Source organism: Salvelinus sp. IW2-2015, linkage group LG8 (genome assembly GCF_002910315.2).
Source record: "Salvelinus sp. IW2-2015 linkage group LG8, ASM291031v2, whole genome shotgun sequence".
Taxonomy (NCBI): Eukaryota; Metazoa; Chordata; class Actinopteri; order Salmoniformes; family Salmonidae; genus Salvelinus; species Salvelinus sp. IW2-2015.
In genome coordinates this window covers 18733562-18758713 of record NC_036848.1, presented here as the reverse complement: position 1 = coordinate 18758713, position 25152 = coordinate 18733562, and the positions used below count along the sequence as shown (strand labels likewise).

Here is a 25152-nt window from a genome sequence, read left to right as displayed (position 1 = left end):
CAAAAAGTAAATTTCTTTGCCACATTTTTTGAAGTATTACTTTAGTGCTTAGTTCCTTATTGCAAACAGGATGCATGTTTTTGAATATGTTTATTCTGTACGGGCTTCCTTCTTTTCACTAATTTACGTTAGTATTGTGCAGTAACTATAATGTTGTTGATCCATCCACAGTTACGTATCTCCTATCATAGCCAACTCTTAACTGTTTTAAAATCCCCATTGGCCTCATGGTGAAATCCCTGAGCGTTTTCCTTCCTCTTCGGCAAGTCATTTAGGAAGGGCACCTGTATCTTTGTCGTGACTGTGTATGTTGATACACAATCCAAAGTGTAAAATTAAGTATTTGCTCAAACATTTGACAATTGTATTGTCAGCAATTTCATCTTGCAACCATTGGTCACTCGTTAGGTTTGTTTGATATGTGGAATGTCAAGGGTTGCCATGTCACTGTGTAGTGTTGGTTGCAATGTGTTGGTCACTCAATGGGGGATTTTCAGAAAGAAAATAATTGTATGATGTCTCTTTAGGACAGGGAGGAATAAGTTGTCTTGCTTTCAACGTGTTTACGTCTTGCCATATTGAGCCCTTGGATGCATTCATGGATTGTCAAGTGTTCTTCAAAGATGTCGCACATCAGTGTATTTCATTACAGTGTAATTAAGTTGTCTGCACAATATCTAGAAAGTATATGCAAACAACACATCTAGAGGACACTGCCTCATGCCCCCAAAGTACACAACCCCTTAGAGTCGATGTGTACATCTAAATCTAATTAGCATTATAAACAAATCCCCATAAAAATCTCTGTTTCAGCTAGACATACAGTATCTGCATTGGCTGCGTCTCAATCCATCTCATCCATTGATGTCGGCCTTCCGCGTCGGAAGGTGGCAGAACCACAGCGGTGTTTGTCAGACCAGAAGACATCCCGAAAATTGGTCTTCTCACGAAAACGTCTGTAGCATCCAAACTGTTTGGGCTACAAACTAATATGACCCGGATGGAAAGATGACTCTCAAGAACACGATGATGTTCTCCAATTTGCTCACAAGCGTCACGGGTCTCATCTGAAGTCGGTACCGCCGATCTGCCAACTTCTGTCTCACAATTCTTGTCTGAAGGTAACCCGGTAGCAGTAAAAAAAAGAAAGGCAGCAATGTGTTTTTTTGCTTCAGTAGAGTGATAAGGGGTGTGTGTTATGCTGATGAATGAGGACCCAAAAGCGACGTAATAGAAACAGAGTCTTTATTCCAGTATCAAACAAACAATGATTCTCCTGGATATTCAAAGGTAAATCCAAAACAGGAAACTGAAATCCTCTCGTCAGTAGAGAGGAACGACTGGAGACGCGACCACAGACTGCAGGTCGCTTCAGGAAGGCACAGGCCGTAGCTGACATAGACACCTGCTCACACGCAGCATCTGAGAAGGCAAACACGACAGGGGGAACAAGGACACAGGACAGAAACATCAAACAAGAATCCGACAAGGACAGAAGCGGAAAACAGAGGGAAATAGGGACTCTAATCAGAGGGAAATAGGGGACAGGTGTGAAAGAGTAAATGAGGTCGTTAGGAGAATGAGAAACAGCTGGGAGCAGGAACGGAACGATAGAGAGAGAGAGCGAGAGAGGGAGAGAGGAAGGGGAGAGAGAGGGATAGAAAGAGGGAAAGAACCTAATAAGACCAGCAGAGGGAAGCACAGGGACAGACACTGATAATCAATGACAAAACATGACAGTACCCACTCACCGAGCGCCTCCTGGCGCACTCGAGGAGGAACCCTGGCGGCAACGAAGGAAATCATCAATCAACGCACGGTCCAGCACGTCCGAGATGGAACCCAACTCCTCTCCTCAGGACCGTAACCTCCCAATCCCTAAGTACTGGTGACCACGTCCCCGAAAACGCATGTCCAAGATCTTGTACTTGAAATAGTGGCGCCTCTGACAAGGACGGGGGGGGGAGGGAAGACGAATGGGGGCGCGAAGAAAAGGCTTGACACAGGAGACATGGAAGACAGGGTGGACGCGACGGAAGATGTCGCGGAAGAAGCAGTCGCACAGCGACAGGATTGACGACCTGAGAGACACGGAAGGACCAATGAACCGCGGAGTCAACTTGCGAGAAGCTGTCGTAAGGGGAAGGTTACGAGTGGAAAGCCACACTCTCTGACCGCGACAATACCTAGGACTCTTAATCCTACGTTTATTGGCGGCTTCACAGTCTTCCGCAGACGAAGGCAGACCGGTAAAAGTCTAAGGGCGATGTGAGAACATGGTCGAGAAGGAATGGGAAGCGGTCTGAGACGACGGCAGGAGGAGAGTACCTGACTTAGTCTGCGCGCAGTCCGAAAGCAGCCACGAAACGGCGCGTGTCACGCTCCTGAGTAGGCCAAAAACCGCTGGCGAATAGAAGCAAGCGTACCCGACGCCGGGGTGGCCAGCTAACTTGGCAGAGTGAGCCACTGAAAGACAGCCAGACGAGTAGAGACAGAACGAACAGAAGGTTACTAGGACAAGCGCGCGGCGACGCAGTGTGAGTGAGTGCTTGCTTTACCTGTCTCTCAATTCCCAGACAGTCAACCCGACAACAGCCTTCAGGGAGAATCCTCGGGGTCGGTAGAAGCACAGAAGAACTAAAGAGACGAGATAAAGCGTCAGGCTTGGTTGTTTCTATTTCCCGGGCGATAAGAAATCACGAACTCGAAACGAGCGAAAAACAACGCCCAACGAGCTTGACGTGCATTAAGTCGTTTGGCAGAACGGATGTACTCAAGTTCTTATGGTCAGTCCAAACGACAAAAGGGACGGTCGCCCCCTCAACCACTGTCGCATTCGCCTATGGCTAGAGCGGATGGCGAGCAGTTCGCGGTTACCCACATCATAGTTGCGTTCCGATGGCGACAGGCGATGAGAAAAGTAAGCGCAAGGATGGACCTTATCGTCAGAATGGAAGCGCTGAGACAGAATGGCTCCACGCACCTCTGAAGCGTCAACCTCGACAATGAATTGTTTAGTGACGTCAGGAGTAACAAGGATAGGGCGGAAGTAAAACGCTTCTTGAGGAGATCAAAAGCTCCCTGGGCGGAACCGGACCACTTAAAGCAAGTCTTGACAGAAGTCAGAGCTGTGAGAGGGGCAGCCCTTGACCGAAATTACGAATGAAACGCGATAGAAATTAGCGAAACCGGAAAGCGCTGCAACTCGACACGTGACTTAGGAACGGGCCAATCGCTGACAGCCTGGACCTTAGCGGATCATCTGAATGCCCTCAGCGGAAATAACAAACCGAAATGTGACAGAGGGGACATGAAAGGCGCACTTCTTCAGCCTTCCCGTAGAGACAATTCTCTAAAAGGCGCTGGAGTACACGTCGAACGTGCTGAACATGAATCTCGAGTGAGTGAGAAAAATCAGGATATCGTCAAGGTAAACGAAACCAAAGATGTTCAGCATGTCTCTCAGTACATCATTCTAATGCCTGAAAGACAGCTGGAGCATTAGCCAGACGGACGGCAGAACCCGGTATTCGAAATGCCCTAACGGAGTGTTAAACGCCGTTTTCCCACTCGTCCCCTCTCTGATGCGAACGAGATGGTAAGCGTTAGTAGGTCCAACTTAGTAAAAAACCTGGCTCCCTGCAAAATCTCGAAGGCTGACGACATAAGGGGAAGCGGATAACGATTCTTAACCGTTTATGTCATTCAGCCCTCGATAATCCACGCAGGGGCGCAGAGTACCGTCCTTCTTCTTAACAAAGAAACACCCGCTCCGGCGGGAGAGGAAGAAGGCACCACGGTACGGGCGTCGAGAGAAACAGACAGATAATCCTCGAGAGCCTTACGTTCGGGAGCCGAAGAGAGTATAGTCTACCCGAGGAGGAGTGGTCCCGGAAGGAGATCAATACAACAATCATACGACCGGTGAGGAGGAAGGGAGCTGGCTCTGGACCGACTGAAAACCGTGCGCCAGATCATGATATTCCTCCGGCACTCCTGTCAATACCAGGTTCCTCCTGAGTAGAGGGGACAGAAGACACAGGAGGGATAGCAGACATTAAACACTTCAATGACAAGAAACGTTCCAGGATAGGATAGAATTACTAGACCAATTAATAGAAGGTTATGACATACTAGCCAGGGATGACCCAAAACAACAGGTGTAAAAGGTGAACGAAAAATCAAAAAGGAAAATGGTCTCACTGTGGTTACCAGATACTGTGAGGGTTAAAGGTAGTGTCTCACATCTGATACTGGGGAGAAGACTACATCTAAGGCGAACATGGGCGTGGGCTTCCTAACTGTCTGAGAGGAATGTCATGTTTCCGAGCCCATAGCTTCGTCATAAACACACCTCAGCCCAGAGTCTATCAAGGCACTGCAGGAAGCAGCCGAACCGGTCCAGCGTAGATGGACCGACAAGGTAGTACCGGATCTTGATGAAGAGACCTGAGTAGTAGCGCTCACCAGTAGCCCTCCGCTTACTGATGAGCTCTGGCTTTTACTGGACATGACATGACAAAATGTCCAGCAGAACCGCATATGAGGCAAAGGCGGTTGGTGATTCTCCGTCCTTCCTTAGTCGAGATGCGAATACCTCCCAGCTGCATGGGCTCAGTCTCTGAGCCGGTGGGAGGAGATGGTTGAAGATGCGGAGAGGGGAAACACGTTAACGCGAAGCTCTTCTTCCACGAGCTCGGTGACGAAGATTACACCCGTCGTTCTATGCGGATGGCGAGTGCAATCAAAGAGTCCACGCTGGAAGGAACCTCCCGGGAGAGAATCTCATCCTTAACCTAGCGTGGAGTCCCTCGAAAACGAGCGAGCAACGCCGGTCTCGTTCCAGTCACTGGATGCAGCAAGAGTGCGAAACTCTATAGAGTAATCCGTTATGGATCGATCACCTTGACATAGGGAAGCCAGGGCCCTGGAAGCCTCTTCCAAAACTGAACGATCAAAAACCGTATCATCTCCTCTTTAAAGTTCTGATAAACGTTAGAACACTCAGCCCTTGCCTCCCAGATAGCTGTGCCCACTCCCGAGCCCGACCAGTAAGGAGTGATATGACGTAAGCGATCCGAGCTCTCTCTCTAGAGTATGTGTTGGGCTGGAGAGAGAACAAATATCACACTGGGTGAGAAAGGAGCGAACACTCAGTGGGCTGCCCAGAGTAACATGGTGGGTTATAACCCTAGGTTTCCGGAGACTCGGAAGACCAGGAAGTAGCTGGTGGCACGAAACGAATACTCTGAAACTGTCCTGACAGGTCGGAGACCTGAGCGGCCAGGGTCTCAACGGCATGACGAGCAGCAGACAATTCCTGCTCGAGTCTGCGCGAGCATTGCTCCCTGGAACTTGACGGCAGTGTTGAGAGAATCCGTAGTCGCTGGGTCCATCAGGGTCGGATTCTTCTGTTATGCTGATGAATGAGGACCAAAAGCGCGTAATAGAAACAGAGTCTTTATTCCAGTATCAAACAAACAATGATTCTCCTGGATATATCAAAGGTAAATCCAAAACAGGAAACTGAATCCTCTCGTCAGTAGAGAGGAACGACTGGAGACGCGACCACAGACTGAGGTCGCTTCAGGAAGGCACAGGCCGTAGCTGACATAGACACCTGCTCACACGCAGCATCTGAAGAAGGCAAAAACACGACAGGGGGAACAAGGACACAGACAGCAAACATCAAACAAGAATCCGACAAGGACAGAAGCGGAAAACAGAGGGAGAAATAGGGACTCTAATCAGAGGGCAAAATAGGGGACGGGTGTGAAAGAGTAAATGAGGTCGTTAGGAGAATGAAAGAAACAGCTGGGAGCAGGAACGGAACGATAGAGAGAGAGAGCGAGAGAGGGAGAGAGGAAGGGGGAGAGAGAGGGATAGAAAGAGGGAAAGAACCTAATAAGACCAGCAGAGGGAAGCACAGGGACAAGACATGATAATCAATGACAAAACATGACAGTGTGCAACTAGTTTCTCGTCACACACAATAAATGAATGCATTCAGCCAAAAATAGATTCATTTTCATCAGCTGACAACAGAAGTGCAACGCTATTTGGCTAGCAGCCACACACATAAATTACCGGACAATGAAAGAGAAAGGTATCTTTGTCAAATGATGTATGACCATCAAAGATGTCATATGTTTAAAATAGAAAGAATGTAGTCAGCTACATTTCCTAATATTTTGCTTGGAGTAAATCTCTCTCTCTCATTAAGTTGTTCTACACATTGCTTTTGCTTACTGGAAGATGACAGATGCGATTTCTTTTGTGTTTTTGATAACTTTCTTCACTGTCAGATTATTGAGGTCATCGTATAGTCCCCTAAATGCAACAATTTTCACCTGAATGGCTATGAGACAATCTTCCTGGAATTTGTATTTCTTTCTCTATTTCCTAACATAAGAGTATTATGTTGAAATATACTGAACAGAAATAAACGCAACATGCAAACATATCAAAGATTTTACTGAGTTACAGTTAATATAAGGAAATCAGTCAATTGAAATAAATTCATTGGGCCTAATCTATGAATTTCATGACTAGGAATGCATCTCTTGGTCACAGATACTGTACCTAAAATAAAGGTAGGGGTGTGGATCAGAAAACCAGTCAGTATCTGGTGTGACCACCATTTGCCTCATGCAGCGTGACACATCTCCTTTGCAAAGAGTTGATCAGGCTGTTGATTGTGGCCTGTGGAATGTTGCTGGAGTCGCTGGATATTGGCAGGAACTGGAACACTCTGTCGTACACGTTGATCCAGAGCATCCCAAACATGCTCAATGGGTGGCATGTCTGGTGAGTATGCAGGCCATGGAAGAACTGGGAGATTTTCAGCTTCCAGAATGTGTGTACAGATCCTTGCGACATGGGGCCTTGCATTATCATGCTGAAACATGACATGATGGCGGCAGATGAATGTCACGACATTGGGCCTCAGGATCTCATCACAGTATCTCTGTGCATTCAAATTGCCACTAATGAAATGCAATAACATTGTGTTCGTTGTCCATAGCTTCTGCCTGCCCACACCATAACCCATTGTTTTGTGTGACAATACTGCACATTTTAGAGGAGCCTTTTATTGTCCCCAGCACAAGGTGCACCTGTGTAATGATCATGCTATTTAATCAGCTTCTTGATATGCCACACCTGTCAGGTGGATGTATTATATTGGCAAAGGAGAAATGCTCACTAACAAATTTGAGCACTACATTTGAGTGAAATAAGAAAAAGAAAATTGCGTATGAAAAAGGTCTGTGATATTTTATTTTTCATGAAACATGGGACCAAGACTTTACATATTGCATTTATATTTTGTTCTTTATAGGTTCCTAGAGGAAGGAGATCTACGATTGACTCTCACACAGGTTCATTGCCAGAAGTCACAAGTGCTGACAGGGGAAATATTACAACCAATTCACTGGCAGAAATGTGCAAAGCAGGTAATTAGTCTGGCAGGTTAGGATGGTGTCAGTCTCAATTGAGTTGATGCAAAAGTTGGGGTTTGAACAAATGCATTTTGGCCACAATGTTCTCAGCACCCAGACGCTCTTGACAATTAACATGCAGGATGGTCTTGTAATTAAGAAGAGTTAGTGGTGACTTCCATGTTATTCATCTTCATTCCAGGTAGCAAATGCTGCAGCAGTGCCTTTACCACAAGGCACGGAACCTTATATTCTGCATTAAATATTTTGTTTTGGAACTGCATAATGTTAATATACGGTGGCCCTGAAAGGAAAGGTATTCATTTATAATACATTAATATGCCCCTTCCTGTGTTTTCAAACATTGCCGCACATGGGTGATGTGCACAATTTGGATGCAGAACACGGCGGAGTTCCCATATACCGTCAGCAAAAAAAGCCTCCTTTTACATGGCGAGTGCATTTCACACTACTTTTGGATTATAATTGGATTTTAAGGCTTTTACGAATGTCCTGCTTAATATAATATTTGTGTTATTGTCACAACACTGTATTATACTTTAAAAAAACACTTCAACTTCAACCAGTAAAATGGCTCTTTGACCTGCATTGCTACCAGCCATGTCAATGAGTGTTAGCATTCTAGCTAACAACTGCTGCATCCAAAATAGGTATTGTCCAAAGATCGTAACCAAATAAATGTATAATCTTAGGGCCAATTGCAACCATCGATGGCCACCAGATTAATCGCCAGCTTGTTTCTCGTTAATCCATCAATGCGTGCTGATTTCTATTGCAACCATTATTGGCCACCAATTTACCTTTCTCTGAAGCTGATGTTCGGGTTAACCCTTAGTCCTTATTTCTGCAAAAAATAAAAAATCGATGTTATTTCGCTCTTGTGGATATAATCCTCGGAACAATTTAATCCTGGAATAAAGTATTTCATTTCCTAGTTTACCAAGGCAAATCTACTATGGCAATGTAGGCTACCCTACACATTTTATGAATGGTGTGTGATTACTTTTTAATTTCCAATTTAGCTAATTGATGAATGTCTTAATAAAATATGGCATTTTCTTATCAAGAGGGGTAAAGGAAATACTCCTAAATTGTAAATTACACATTTGACATTTGAATCTAAATTGTGATTGGTTGTATTTTTTTAATTACATTTTATTGTATTATGATAAATGTATTTAAAGTTGCACAAATTATATTAGAATTAGTTTGGTTTCCTCAAAATTGAACCTTTCATTTTTTTTTTACAGGGCTACAGTAATAAGGCCAGTAGCCTAGGCCTACTGTGGCATATTCAGGGACGGATTACCGAAGGGGACCTCCAAGCATCCCCCAACATATTTAGCATTTTGGGGGTTGTGGGTCGAGACCCCCCCAGATAGCATAATGTGTAGAGTTGCAAGAAATGTGCTTCAAAACTGCAAAATTCTCTCTGACTCGTGGCTAAATATGTAGAATAGGAGGAAACTACCTTGAAATCTGCAAGTATTTTGCCATGGGGCGGATAGAAATCTTAGCCGTTTTAAAGCTGCAATCCTGCAATCCTACACATTTTTCCATGACTTATGCCATGTTAATTTGATAGCTGAGTGAGAGTGACTAACAAAATCAGTGTGGGCCCCCTGTAGATCGGTGCTCCGGTGTCACAAATGCAGTAGTCCAGCCCTGGAAATATTGTACCTATTATGGTAGGGAGAGTAATTGATTATTATTTGGAAGGAGTTATCTTAAATCAAAGAAACAGATGCAAAGTGCTTTGTTATAATGATATTTAAATTGTCTATCACACATGTTGCTGCAATCCACATTACTTTCATTTACAATGTGGCAATTCATTAGCAGTTAGTCTTCAATAACTTTATTTTCATTGTAGGCATTAAACATGTTAACTAAACCTTCATAATTGACATTTCCAGTCAAATAATTTTATTTCAGTTGTAATATGTGACATTTTTCCATTTATCTTTTTCCTATTTAGATATTCTTGTTCTGGTGTTACTTCAATGGGGTGGGAGTAGTGAACGCAGACATTAACCATTTCCGTTGTCTAGTATCAAGCTGGCTTGACACTAACAATGTCACATCAGTTGGTCTGTATAGTTTATTCTGCTTTTCATTTTATTGCGACCATGATTTAGCTCGGAGCTCTGTCTATCTCCCGTTAGTAGCGTGTTAAGAAATCACAATTTCGCAGCCCATCAAAATACCCAGGGCAGTGTGGAAAAAGTCAGATTTGGCTTAACGATAGGATCCAATGGATAAATGATCAAATAGCAGGACAGCTTTTGTACTTGAACTCTTAATGGGGTACGAGTAGTACTGGGTGTCAAGGCTGATTTTACAAGTTGTCCTGAATGTTTTTTTTGTCTCCCTGCCTTTAAACTCATTATTTAGTGCACTACTTTTGACCAGAACCCTATCACTGCACAGGGAATAGAGTGCAATTTGGGACACAGCATAAAGAATTCATATCAGCCTCACTCCTCTCTCTCATCATGTCTCATTAACAACTCAGGCACTCCTTCCGCATAATCACTTTCCTCTGTGCTGCTCCCCTCTAGCCTGTGTGGAGGGACTCATTATTGGCTCCAAGAGCAACAGACAGACGCCAACGTATATCACTAAGGTCATGCTGTTTTACAGGGGACAGGAAAGGATTGTGTTAGGGAGAAAAAAATACTAACGAAATTCATTACATTTGGGGTTTTGGATTATGCCAATATGCTTGGTTTTTGAGATGGTCAAAAAGTGCAGTATTTCATTGGTACGGGGTAAATTATTGCGGCTCTGGAGGCACAGAATAATCAAATGGTTTGACTGCACAGAGGTGCCTGGGAAGAACAGGGGACCAGTGTGTGTGCGAATGGTGGGGGAGGGGGGATTTCCTATCTCCATCAGAAAGGACAAGACATTGGTTGGTTCCCATTCCTGCTCAACTTGGCATGCCTTCTCAATACCCATTCACACATCAAGTACTGTATACTCTTGAGTTGGGCTAGGGGATGGAACAACTGAGCTTGTGGTCATGTGTGAGTGTGTATGTATGTGTGTGTGTGTGTGGGGGGGGGGGGGTCAATGTATGGAAGGGGAGAGAGGGGTAGAGGTGTTTGTGTGAAGGGGTGGGGTGGGGTGGGGTGGGTTCGTGTATACATCCCACATTGTGTATGCATCACACATTATTGTTTTACTATTAGGTTTTATGGGTATTATGACTCATACTGTGGGTCTCTATATCTCTCAGATATAGGACAGACACTTCAGATCAAACTTCCTCTAAGATTTTTGGGAGGGACTATCTGTTTTTCCATGTAGCGAATCTGTTATGCAATGCGTTTGTATGGTCTAATAGCAGTAAGGCCCCAAAATGTTTTGCCAAAAAATATATATATAAAAAAATCAAGTGGTCTTAAAATTCTAAATAAAATACCTAAATTATCCTTGGTATGACCTTCTTAAAACAATTTAATATAGCTAAGTAGAAAATAAGGAATATAATATATATTGTTTACTATTACTGAAACCGGACCCAGGTCGTAAATATAAAGATTCAGTCCACCCAGAAAAACTGGAAACGCCTTACACTTCAGTGTTGTGATGCCAAAATTCAAGCAAAATGCATAGCCCAGAGAATAAAAAATGCATTGTTGGATATTGTTCATCCTAATCAGACAGTTTTTTTTACATAGACGGTACATAGGATATAATATAAGACAAGTCCTGGAAACAATAAAAAACTATGAAACATCTGGGAAACCAGGCTTGGTATTCATAGCTGATTTTGAAAAGGTATTTTGATAAAGAAGGATTAGAATGTTTATATACACGCCTGGATTATTTCAGTTTTGGAGAATCTCATATACAATGGGTTAAAGTTATGTATTGTAACCCCAGGTGTAAAATAGTAAATAATGGATGTCAAGAGGAGTGAAACAGGGTTGTCCACTATCGGCATATCTATGTATTACAGCCATCAAAAATAACTATTTACCCTCCCCAATGTCAATACTTTGTAGAGCCACCTTTTGCAGCAATTACAGCTGCAAGTCTCTTGGGGTATGTCTCCATAAGCTTGGCACATCGAGCCACTGGGATTTTTGCCTATTCCTCAAGGCAAAACTGCTCCAGCTCCTTCAAGTTGGATGGGTTCCACTGGTGTACAGCAATCTTTAAGTCATACCATAGATTCTCAATTGTATTGAGGTCTGGGCTTTGAGTAGGCCATTCCAAGACATTTAAATGTTTCCCCTTAACCTTTACTTAACACCCATCCCGGATCCGGGAGCATCCTCATCAGTAAAAGCTGACCGCATATTTTCACCATGTTTCTACCGCATAGGTAGCTATCACAAAACCGACAAAATAGAGATATAATTAGTCACTAACCAAGAAACAACTTCAACAGATGACAGTCTTATAACATGTTATACAATACATTTATGTTTTGTTCGAAAATGTGCATATTTGAGGTATAAATCATAGTTTTACATTGCAGCTACCATCAAAAATATCACCAAAGCAGCCAGAATAATTACAGAGAGCAACGTGAAATACCCAAATACTCATCATAAAACATTTATGAAAAATACATGGTGTACAGCAAATGAAAGATAAACATCTTGTGAATCCAGCCAATATTTCCTGATTTTTTTAAGGGTTTTACAGCGAAAACACAATATAGCATTATATTAGCTTACCACAATAGCCAAACACACAACCGCATTTATTCACCGCATAGATAGCATTCGCAAAAACCAGCAAAATATATAAAATTTATCACTAACCTTGACCAACTTCATCAGATGACAGTCTTATAACATCAGGTTATACAATACWCTTATGTTTTGTTCGAAAATGTGCATATTTAGAGCTGCAAACYRTGGTTATACATTGTGAATATGTAGCATCGATTCACCAGAATGTCCGGAGCTATTTTGGACACTCACCTAATCTGACCAAAGAACTCATCATAAACTTTACATAAAAATACTTGWTGTATGGCAAATGAAAGATACACTGGTTCTTAATGCAACCGCCRTGTTAGATTTWWAAAAATAACTTTACCATAACAAACAGCTTGCGTTATTGCGAGACAGCGCCCGCCAAAACGGCGGAGAATAGAAATAACATTTTCCACAGAAATACAAAATAACATCATAAATTGTTCTTACTTTTGCTGAGCTTCCATCAGAATCTTGTACAAGGAGTCCTAGCTCCAGAATAAATAATTGTTTGGTTTTAGAATGTCCTTTTCTCCTGTTGAATTCGCGCCACAATGCTAGCCAATGTTGATGACGTTCCCAGTTTCTCTCGACGCAAAGAACGTAAAACTCCAAAAGTCCCAATAAACGTTGAATAATCTGATAAAACTTGGTTGCTAAAACATACTTTACGATGTTATTATCACATGTATCAAATAAAATCAGAGCCGGAGATATTAGCCGTGTATACCGAACGCTTTTCAGAAGCCAATGTCGACGTACTTCGCACGCCAGAGAAGGCAAAGACATTTCCAGACCTGTCACTCCAAAAGCTCTTGTTCGGCCTCAGATCAGGCTAGACACCCCATTCCACCTTCCACTGCCTGTTGACATCTAGTGGAAGGCGTATGAAGTGCATGCACATCGATAAATATTAGGCAATTGAATAGGCAGGCCCTGGAACAGAGCATCGTTTTCAGATTTTTCACTTCCTGTATGGAAGTTTGCTGCAAAATGAGTTCTGTTTTACTCACAGATATAATTCAAACAGTTTTAAAAACTTGAGTGTTTTCTATCCAATAGTAATAATAATATGCATATTGTACGATCTAGAATAGAGTACGAGGCAGTTTAATTTGGGCATGATTTTTCCCAAAGTGAAAACAGCGCCCCCCTATTGACAAGAAGTAAACCACTTGAGTGTTGCTTTAGCAGTATGCTTAGGGTCATTGTCCTGCTGGAAGGTGAACATCCGTCCCAGTCTCAAATCTCTGGAAGACTGAAATAGGTTTCCCTCAATAAATTCCCTGTATTTAGCGCCATCCATCATTCCTTCATGTCTGACCAGTTTCCCAGTCCCTGCCGATGAAAAACATACCCACAGCATGATGCTGCACCACCATGCTTCACTGTGGGGATGGCGTTCTCGGGGTGATGAGAGGTGTTGGGTTTCCGCCAGACAGAGCGTTTTTCTTGATGGCCAAAAAGCTAAATTTTAGTCTCATCTGATCAGAGTACCTTCTTCCATATGTTTGGGTAGTCTCCAATCTGCCTTTTGGCAAACACCAAACGTGTTTGCTTATTTTTTTCTTTAAGCAATGGCTTTTTTCTGGCCACTCTTCCGTAAAGCCCAGCTCTGTGGAGTGTACGGCTTAAAGTGGTCCTGGACAGATTCTCCAATCTCTGCTGTGGAGCTTTGCAGCTCCTTCAGGGTTATCTGTGGTCTCTTTGTTGCCTCTCTGATCAATGCTCTCCTTGCCTGGTCCGTGAGTTTTGGTGGGTGGCCATCTCTTGGCAGGTTCTTTCCATTTTTTAATAATGGATTTAATTTTGCTCTATGAGATGTTCAAAGTTTCTGATATTTTTTTATAACCCAACCCTGATCTGTACTTCTCCACTACTCTGTCCCTGACCTGTTTGGAGAGCTCCTTGGTCTTCATGGTGCCTCTTGCTTGGTGGTGGCCCTTGCTTAGTGGTGTTGCAGACTCTGGGGCCATTTTAGAACAGGTGTATATATACTGAGATCATGTGACAGATCATGTGATACTTAGATTGCATACAGGTGGACTTTATTTAACTAATTATGTGACTTCTGAAGGTAATTGGTTGCACCAGATCTTATTTAGGGGCTTCATAGCAAAGGGGGTGAATACCTATGCACCACTTTTCCGGTTTTTATTTTTTATAATTTTTTGAAACAAGGTATTTTTTTCATTTCACTTCACCAATTTGGACTATTTTGTGTATGTCCATTACATGAAATTCCCTCAAAAATCAATTTTAATTACAGGTTGTAATGCAAAAAAAAATAGGAAAAACGGCAAGGGGGATGAATACTTTTGCAAGGCACTGTAGATGGTTCGGGGTTGAGTGTAAAAAAATAAATTAAATGAATGTAAAATGTACAGTCCGTAAAATGTATGTAGAATGTATAAACTGGAAGTAGAAGCCAACATGTTGTTGTCCATTAGTTTACTCCTGTTAGGGGAAGGTTGATAGGGTTAGCGGGAAAATAATAAAGAGGGAAAATATATTATTAAAAAAAATATATATATATATACAGTAATCCCTCGTTTATCGCGGGGGTTACGTTCCGAAAATGACCCGCGATAAGTGAAATCCGCGAAATAGAAAACTTTTTTTTTTTTTTACAATTAGCAACTATTACATGTATACAAATACAGTGACTCACGTGTAGGCCGTTTCGTCGACATTATGGGTTTAGGAGATGTTCGAAATTACAAGATAATTTGGCCAACTTAATGTAAATTTGCCAAGCTGTTTTATGTACGTACACATAACTGCACGAGACGACAAAATGATAGCACAATTCGTAGCATGTTTTGATACAAGAAGCGGGAGTGAGTTTTTAGCGAATCAGAATGCAGAGCACAATGCACCAAAAAAAAAAAAAAAATGCATTATGAAAATCCGCGAAATAGCGAATCCGCGATAAGTGAACCGCGAAGTGGCGAGGGATCACTGTATATATATATATATATGGGATTGGAAATGACAGTTACATTGATAGTACCCACAATCTGCAATATTAAAGCTGATCTACCCCCCCCAAAGAAAAAAAATGACTGGTACAGGGTAGCTCAGGTTTGAAGTAACACAGTAAATAATGGTTACTAACAATGACTCGCTCCCTTTGATCCCTTTCTCTTTGATTGTGAACTTCTGACAGTGTCCGTAACAATTTTGTTTTGAACACTGATTGAAATTGTGTTCTTTGCGTTTGGATCCACACTCTACTTACCAGATCATAAGCTTACCTGTGATCGAACTCTCTTGCTCTCGCTCTCTAACGCGCTCGCTCTCTCTCTCTCTCTCTCCAACCAGATATAGAAGCCTGAAAAACAGTGATAACTGGGGGGGAAAGAACAGGCCATGGCTGAGAGGATGATTGCTTCTCAAAGTGGTAAGTACCAAGCATGCACAATGTCTGATCATCTGTTTTCGTCTCAACTGTTTGGCTTCGATTGTGGTTGATTTCGTTCCCATGTCAGTTCAGACTCCAGTGAATTTCGCTCTATATTTGGTAACAGATAGTTCCGATTAACGTATCAAGGCGGTCTCTGATGCATAGCGTGAGCTATTTTGAGTTTGGAAAGGAGAAAGGTGTTAGGTGGTTGTATTGAAACATACCAAGCGATCAGCAGGTAATTCATTACCCTATGGGTGTTTTCCTAAACCGGGGTCCTGTTGTGAGGGGGGGAAAAAGGAAATGAAGTCAATGCGATTGAATTGAAAAGAGTAGGGAGTCATGAATCAAATTGATGGTTAGCTGTATAGAAGCCAGGAGGAATTTAAGGGCTGAATTAGATCTACATTATAGCAGCATAACATCTTGTAAGATGAGGCAATGACATTACATAATCTAATATTCTTTATTGGCTATATACTGCGTGTTCCACATATTCCCATGATACAACCCACAGAGGGATGATTAGAGATGGCTGTTTCTCTCATATATCCTCTTTGACTGCTGAAACATACAATTATGTTTTGGGAAATGCGATAAACACCAATTCTTCATATTTGCATAACACTATTTTTTCATTGTTTGTAACCTGTATATTTAACATATACATAAACCTAAACTCGGCAAAAAAAGAAACGTTCCTTTTTCATGACCCTGTCTTTCAAAGATAATTCATAAAAATCCAAATAACTTCACAGATCTTCATTATAAAGGGTTTAAACACTGTTTCCCATGCTTGTTCAATGAACCATAAACAATTAATGAACATGCACCTGTGGAACAGTCGTTAAGACACTAACAACTTACAGACGGTAGGCAATTAAGGTCACAGTTATGAAAACTTAGGAAACTAAAGATGCCTTTCTACTGACTCTGAAAAACACTAAAAGAAAATGCCCAGCGTCCCTGCTCATCTGCGTGAACGTGCCTTAGGCATGCTGCAAGGAGGCATGAGGACTGCAGATGTCGCCAGGGCAATAAATTGCAATGTCCGTACTGCGAGACACCTAAGACAGCTCTACAGGGAGACAGGACGGACAGCTGACCGTCCTCGCAGTGGCAGACCACGTGTAACAACACCTGCACAGGATCGGTACATCCGAACATCACACCTGATGACAATGACAATGCCACCAGCCATACTGCTTGTTCTGTGCGTGATTTCCTGCAAGAAAGGAATGTCAGTGTTCTGCAATGGCCAGCGAAGAGCCCGGATCTCAATCCCATTGAGCAAGTCTGGGACCTGTTGAAATGGAGGGTGAGGGCTAGAGCCATTCCCCCCAGAAATGTCTGGGAACTTGCAGGTGCCTTGGTGGAAGAGTGGGGTAACATCTCACAGCAAGAACTGGCAAATCCGGTGCAGTTCATGAGGAGGAGATGCACTGCAGTACTTAATGGAGCTGGTGGCCACACCAGATACAGACTGTTACTTTTAAATTTGACCCCCCTATGTTCAGGGACACATTATTCAATTTCTGTTAGTCACATGTCTGTGGAACTTGTTCAGTTTATGTCTCAGTTGTTGAATCTTATGTTCACACAAATATTTACACATGTTAAGTTTGCTGAAAATAAATGCAGTTGACAGTGAGAGGATGTTTCAGTTTTTGTTGAGTTTAGCCTTATGCTATTGTGTTTTGCATTCATTAGGCGCTAATCTATAGATTTCACATGACTGGGGATAGGCCCACCCACTTGGGAGCCAGGCCCACCCACCGGGGAGATGGCCCATCTGATCAGAATGATTTTTTCCCCCCAAAAGGGCTTTTTTACAGACAGAAATCCTCCTCAATTTCATTAGCTGTCCGGGTGGCTGGTCTCAGACGATACCACAGGTGAAGAAGCCGGATGTGGAGGTCCTGGGCTGGCATGGTTACATGTAGTCTGCCGTTGTGAGGCCGGTTGGACGTACTGCTAAATTCTCTAGAACAATGTTGGAGGCGGTTTATGGTAGGGAAATGAACATTCAATTCTCTTTAGAATTGCCTTTTATTGTGCGTATGGAAAATGTTGCGTCTCTATTTTTGTTCAATATATATACTTTTATTATGTTGATGTCACAAATCTATCATTTGTACGGTTGTAATTATTACACGTAATTATTTGTCACATTTGACTGTGTAAAACCTTGCAGAGGCGAATATACCTTGTTTTGCAACAAAATGTGATTGTTTGTCTCTCTGAAATAAAACCAACTAGATCTGGAGGGCCAGTCCCCTAAGGTACAGTGCTGTGGAGTTGTGGGCAAAGAGCTTGATAAATATTGGAAATTAAAATGCACAACTAACCAAGGATAAAAAACCTTAGGGAAGGCAACATTTAGTAATCTTTGGGAACAAACACAAATATCTTCCATATTCAAGGTGACATTTGAAGCTCATGATATTTATAGAACATTCACCCTCAACTGTAATCGACAGATGACCTCTATTGACGACTCCATACAGTTTGACCTATAACCTCAATTCCTTCAATCTGTTTTGAATGGCATTATAATTACATTTTATATCACAAGAAGCAGTTAGTGGACTACTGTTAAGCCTCAGATAAGTGTCAGATCCACCTCAGTTTGTTCTTTTAATCCAGTTAGTGTACATATCGTTTAATTCCAAAACGCTATACAATGCCTTGAATAAGTATTTTCCCCCTTTCTGAATTTCTCTATTTTTGCACGTTTTATGTTGAATGTTATCAGATCTTCAACCAAAACCTAATATTAGATAAAAGAAAACTGAGTGAACAAATAACCCAAAAAGTATACCTATTTTATTTATTTAATTAACAAAGTTCTGCAACACCCAATTCCCCTGGGTGAAAAAGTAATTGGCCCCTTACACTCTGGGTTTTCAAGCATGAACTGCTCTTTTCAAGTCCTACGGTACCACAACATCTTAATTGGGATTAGGTCTGGACTTTGACTAGGCCATTCAAAAACTTTAAATGTGTTGCGTGTTTAGCCATTTTCATGTAGACTTTGGAGTGACTACCTCATCTCTGTACCCCCCACACACAATTATCTTTAAGATCCATCAGTCGAGACTGAATGTCAAACACAGATTCAACCACAAAGACCAGGTAGGTTTTACAATGCCTTAGAAGCAGATATTCACCCTTTGACATTGACCTTTGAGCATGGTTAAGTTATTAATTACACTTTAGCTGGTGTATCAATACACCCATTAACCACAAGGATACAGGTGTCCTTCCTAACTTAGTTTCCAGAAAGGAAGAAAACCACTCAGGGGGCCAATGGTGACTTTAACACAGTTTAATGACTATGATCGGAGAAAACTGAGGATGCTATACTAACATAATTGACAGTGAAAAGAAGGAAGCCTGTACAGAATACAAATATTCCAAAACATGCATCCTGCTTGCAAATAGGCACTTAAATAATACTGCAAAAAATGTGGCAAAGCAATTCACTTTTTATTGTGAATACATAGTGTTATGTTTGTGGCAAATCCAGTACATAACACCATCCAGTACAACACTCTCCATGTTTTCAAGGATAGTGTTGGCTGCATCATGTTATGAGTATGCTTGCAATCGTTAAGGACTGGGGAGTTTTACAGGATACATTTTTTTTATGGAGTGGAGCCAAGCACAGACAAAATCCTAGAGGAAAACCACTGCTTTCCACCAAACACTGGGAGACAAATTCACCTTTCAGCAAGACAATAACCTAAAACCCAAGGCCAAATCTAAACTGGAATTTCATACCAAGAAGACTGTGAATGTTCCTGAGTGGTTGAGTTACAGTTTTGACTTAAAAAAATCTACTAATTTGACAGAGCTTGAAGAATTTTGTAAATAATTATGGGCAAATACTGTACAATCCAGGTGTGCAAAGCTCTTACAGACTTACTCAGAAAGACTCAAAGCTGTAATTGCTGCCAAAGGTGATTCTAACATGTATTGACTCAGGAGTGGGAATGCTTATGTAATTGAGGTATTTTTGTATGTAATTTTCAATAAATGTGCAAATATTTCTAAAAACATGTTTTCACATTATGGGGTATTGTGCGTAGATGGGTGAGAAAAATGATCTACTGAATTCAGGCTGTAACACCACAGAATGTGGAATAAGTCAAATGGTATGATTAGGTCTGAAGGTACTGCATTTGTTTGAAACCTAGTTGGCAAAAGGATTGATTTATGTACACTGTGGTTCGCATTCCCAGCATGCATTGGGCCCTCATCAAACCATTTCTGAGCTATTAATAGTAAAGTGAGGAATCAAATTTGTGTGAATTATGAATATTCAAATAGAAAATGCCGTTGAAGGTTGTTGATGAACTATATACTTTCAGCACAAAGTTAATTTTGGGATGTCTCAATGGATATGTTATCACCTTTGGCTGAGATGATTTCTGGTGTGAATTGTGTTATGTGTTTATGCTATTATCTCGTTTTTAACAATGCATGCAAGCCCCTATTGCTGATCTTGCATTAATCAATGCCACTCAAGTCCTTTCTGCACACATCACTCTCATCCAAGCCATGTTCCACCGCTGCATGTGTGTTCAGCCTAACATGTTTGGGGAGGAGGATACCCAACTCTGTTAATCCATAACACTCATATTGACACAAGTTTTTATATAACAAGTCAAAACTCAGACAGCCTTTCTCCCAGCCGCTCAACATGAAGGAATATAGAGATGCTGGGTCTTGATTGAAAGGCAAGCAGAGGTGACAGATCGTGTCATTACACAGTATCACTATAAAATGTTAATCTCTCCGTTCTCACAGGATGACTCAGCAGGGCGTGGCGTACTCTTTTGAAACTCAATTGAGACGCTGTGTCTCTCCACAGATTTTATTGACGCAAACTTTGATGTGCCTCTTTAAGCTACACGCAAAACATCCAGTTGAAGATTAATTGTAAACGATGTATTAAACTTAATTGCCTCAAACTCTCCAGATTTCTCTGATCAGTATAAAATGGGCTGTGTCCCAAATGGCATCCTATTCCCTACACAGTGCACTACTTTTCATCAAGGTCTATAGTGCTCTGGTCACAAGTAGTGCACTTTACAGGGAATAGGGTGCCAATTTGGGATGCTTCCCATGCTGTCTGGTGGGCACTGTTCAGCCATTGGACGCTGTGCTATAGTTTCAGATGATTGCATCGATGAGAATTGTCCTCAACAAACCTAGGAACCCATTAGTATGCACCATTGGCTCAGAAAAATAGACTTCATTACATATGGCGGCAGGTAGCAGGTAGCCTAGTGGTTAGAGCGTCGTGCCAGTAACCAAAATGTTGTTAGATCGAATCCCCGAGCTGACACGTTAAATATCTGTCGTTCTGCCTCCGAACAAGGCAGTTAACCCAATGTTCCAAGATCTTCATTGTAAATAAGAATTTGTTCTTAACTGACTTGACTGGTTAAAAAATAAATAATGAGAATCAATACATGTATTCATTTGCTTAATCATTGATGGAATTTTTACCACCTGCTTGTTGGCAACTGGCAAGTGCGTACACAGTATTGATATTGTGCATATTGATGGTTTTTTAATCAAATTAAATTGAGACAATCCTTTCTGTCTCAGTTCTTCACTCCTCTGAATGTGTTTAAACAGTGCTGTTTGGTTGTGCAGTATCACAGCAACAACATATACACTGAGGGTACAATACATTCAGAACACCTGATCTTTCCATGACAGACTGACCAAGGGAATCCAGGTGAAAGCTATGATCCCTTATTGATGTCACTTGTTAAATCCACTTCATTCAGTGTAGACGAAGGGGAGGAGACAGGTTAAAGAAGGATTTTTAAGCCTTGGGGCAATTGAGACATGGATTGTGTATGTGTGCCATTTAGAGGGTGAATGGGCAAGACAAAACATTTAAAGGACTTCCAGCCAACTTGACACAACTGTGGGAAGAATTGGAGTCAACATGGGCCAGCATCCCTGTGGAACGCTTTCGACCCCTTTAGAGTCCATGTCCCAACGAATTGAGGCTTTTCTGAGGGCAAAGGGAGGATGTAACTCAATATTAGGAAGGTGTTCTGTTTGTACACTCAGAGCATATCTTTGCAATTAGATTTGCATTACCTAGTTCTTTTAATACCACAAAGAAAAGTAAAGTTATCTTTGATGCGGATCAATATAATTAGGTGTATTGGAAGTAGAAATGGAAAAGAAGTAGTAGGAGGAGGAAGAGGAGGAGCAGTAGAACATTTCAAATGGCAAAAGTGCTTTCTCACTATTTGCTATCCCATTATCAATGAATTCTTCAAATACCACACATGTTCAAGGTGATTTTGAGTGTTCTGGTTGATAAGCTCTGTTTGAACATAAATCAATTCATTATTAGTTTACCTACTGTATATACGTATTGCTCCCTCTAGCAATGGGCAGGCCTAAGTATTAAATCAATATTTTCCTCAGCACATATCAAGGGTACTACTTTTCTCGTCTGGCCATTGAAGATAAAAACGGTTTCCACATATCACATGATCGAATAAAATCTTGAAATAATAATGCCCTCATTACCCCCTCTCTGTGAATATTCAATCTGTCACATGTCTCATGCACTTGCCCCATTGTTTACGTCATTGTTGGTGGCCCACTATTACAGAATGTGGTTTTAAGACCCTAGCCAACTCACACATCCACTAGGGCAGATAACAGGTTTTGACTGACATTCTTGTGACTCGACTTGGCTAGGGCTCATACCATGTATTGATCTGGAGGAGTGGTGGGCGTTGAGGGGGTGGCCCACAGGAACCAGCATGACTGCAGCACAAATTAGGTTGGTGTGACCTTACCCCTTCTCCCCCACTTGCCTGCTCCCCTTCCTTCCTCCCAACCACCCAGCTCATCTTCTCAGCTAGATGGCTGTGTAATAGGCTGCATTTCAAAACATCCCTGGGTACCAGGGCGACATCCTCTCCTGTCACACTCCATCCTGGCGATGCAGGTAGAATGTGACAGAGCTGTTAATTAGAACGAAGGAGGAGATACATCAATATATCAGGAGGGATTTCACAGCCTGCCTCTAATAATACAATGCTGTATAACAAGGCGTGCAATACTTCCCCATCACAAAATATTGAAATATTTGGGTATGTTTGAGATTCCCCTTAGTGTTGGAATTCAATGGTGATGCTTTTGCAACCCACTATCACAAACCCTTTAACTACTTAGAAAGCATGTTACCGAACCCTAACTCTAACCTTAATCCCTACCCCACCTGTAACCCTAACTTTAACCCCTAACCCTAAACTTAACCCCTAACTTTAACCCCTAGCCATGTACCTAACGCTAGCCGCCTAGCTAACCTAGAGTACTTAATTGTCTTAAAATACAGTTACATTTCTTTTTGGCACCATCAAATTGGAATTAGTTTTGAAGAAAATTGTTTAATGGACACATACGTTATGAAGAAGAAAATCATGCCGTGGACACGAAAATAGTGACTTCGATAATCGTGTGGTGGACATTAAAAAAACAATTAATTTGTGTGCATTTCACAATAAAATGTGATAGTGTGTTGGCTATTGTGGCTGTTCCCAGCTGTGAAGTGGATTTGACTACATACAGTAGATTTACTATGATCCATTATGTGCCTGATAATGTGCAATTGAAATGTGCACATTATAGTATGCATCCACCAGTGTGTAAGTAATTACACAATCATTTCCCACTAACCTATTTTTCATTACACAAGACAGAGAAACACATCAAGCTGTTTCTTTCACCTTCAAATGAAAAAAAAGTCGTTTTTCAGTAACTGTTGGACATCCTTTCTAATTCAGCACCCCACTTCCAGGTGTTGAAGAGAGAGTTAGCCTCCTCTGAAGAGGCAGGGTCTCAAACAGCAGAGGGAGCCTTAGCTACTGCATTCTGTCTTTCAAGGAGTGTCCATAGAGTCGAGGCGGTGGAGGCAGTGGAGGCAGGCCTGCTGGCAGCTGATAGTGGACAGAAATAAAGAAGCAAGGAATTCATTGCGGCTGGGGTTATGATGATCTATTATGGGCATGGAAATAGATGTTTCCGTTTTCTTTTCTTTTTCTAGCCCAAGCTATTTGGCAGTGCCTGCTTCCTCTGGGCACTAAGGCACATTTAATTCAATGAAGGTTTCTACGAAGATGGAGCATAGGGATACAGGCCTAAAAATGCACCATATTTCTATTTTCAAGTCTAAGAGTACGGTAATGATAGTTTCTGAACTATTCAGAAATTACAGTTGAATAGGCTCTCAAAGGATCTGTATGTTTCTCCTTTATGTGTGCCCACTACAAGACGTATCCTCATTACAAGGACATGGAGTACACTCTGAAATCTCAAGGCAAAACCAGCGGGCAAAACTGGTTGCAATGATGCTACAAGGACGTCTTTAATCACTGGGTATGACACACATTGAAAATCAAGTTATTAATAGGTAGATTTTCATTGAATTTCATACCCAATGGTAGTAATGACGTCCTTATGGCATCATTGCAACCAGTTTTGCCTGCTGGGTTTGCATTGAGATACTCCAAGTCATTATATATTCAAGGCAAAATAAGTCACATCCGCTGATTGGCATTCTTATTGACTCTTACTGTAGATGATACATCTATATGCCTCATCATTCTTTGCAATAGACTCATGTCTCCCCAAGTATATTGATTCAATGTGATTGTTCTCAACAGTCAGTCTTCTCCCAAACATCAGAATTCTAGCCCTCCCTTTACAAATGATGCTAAGAAATGTTTTATTTGATTTATATTATTGTCACTGTAAGTAAGCATCCATTGTTAATCTTTTAATGGCTATGAGATGTAAATGTAGGTTGAAGTGAATTGATGCTATTTTGATCATTGGATGATGAAGAGAGGTAGGATCTGTGGAAAACAGCAATGAATAACATAATAGTGTGTGAAATTCAATTTGTGTTGATTGCTTTGACTTGACCCGACTTGTGTGTCTTACTCATAGAAGTTCCCTTCAAAGAGGGGCATGGCCTCTGTTTTTAAACAAATCACACTTCTGCATCTCGCCAATTAGCACAACTGTGGAATGTGTATATTGTAAGTATTTAAGTGTAAGCAAGGCAATTTGCATACTGTACAGGGAGTCTTGCTGAAATAAGGATAGAGTTAAGGTTCTTGCCTCATCATCACCTTTAGAAAGCCTCTCAAAATTCAACGAACCATGCTTTAATGTGGGAACTTATCCACAAATTGAATAACAATATCCAGTACCAAGTCAGCTAAATGCCTCCAATTCTCTACCCTGGAATTTTTGACCTTCTCATTCCACAATGGCTCTATAAGGAAAAAACTATTATCCACAATGATTAGGGAAATTGCCAGTCGTGATCAGAATTAGGGACTATAGCCTCCCTTCCTGCTGTTGACAGGTCCATAGCAAGAAGAGACAGTGAGAAACAGGAGGTAGTGACTGAATAGATGTACTGTATATGGAAGTGATGCGAAGCAGCAATGACAACCTTCTCCTAGATCACATTAACATGCAGTCGGCCCGTCATCTCTGTTTTGCCTTAATT

The 25152-nt window shown here is 41.7% G+C and overlaps 1 protein-coding gene across 1 annotated transcript in view; it reads left to right on the top strand.

The window, feature by feature from the left end:
- LOC111967572 (leucine-rich repeat and immunoglobulin-like domain-containing nogo receptor-interacting protein 2) overlaps window positions 1-25152 on the top strand; it is a 400902-nt gene that overhangs the window by 228712 nt on the left and 147038 nt on the right. Inside the window, exon 4 of the mRNA XM_023992693.3 lies at window positions 15503-15581. The gene's annotated coding sequence lies outside the window, so the exon portion shown is untranslated. The remainder of the gene's footprint in view (window positions 1-15502; window positions 15582-25152) is intronic.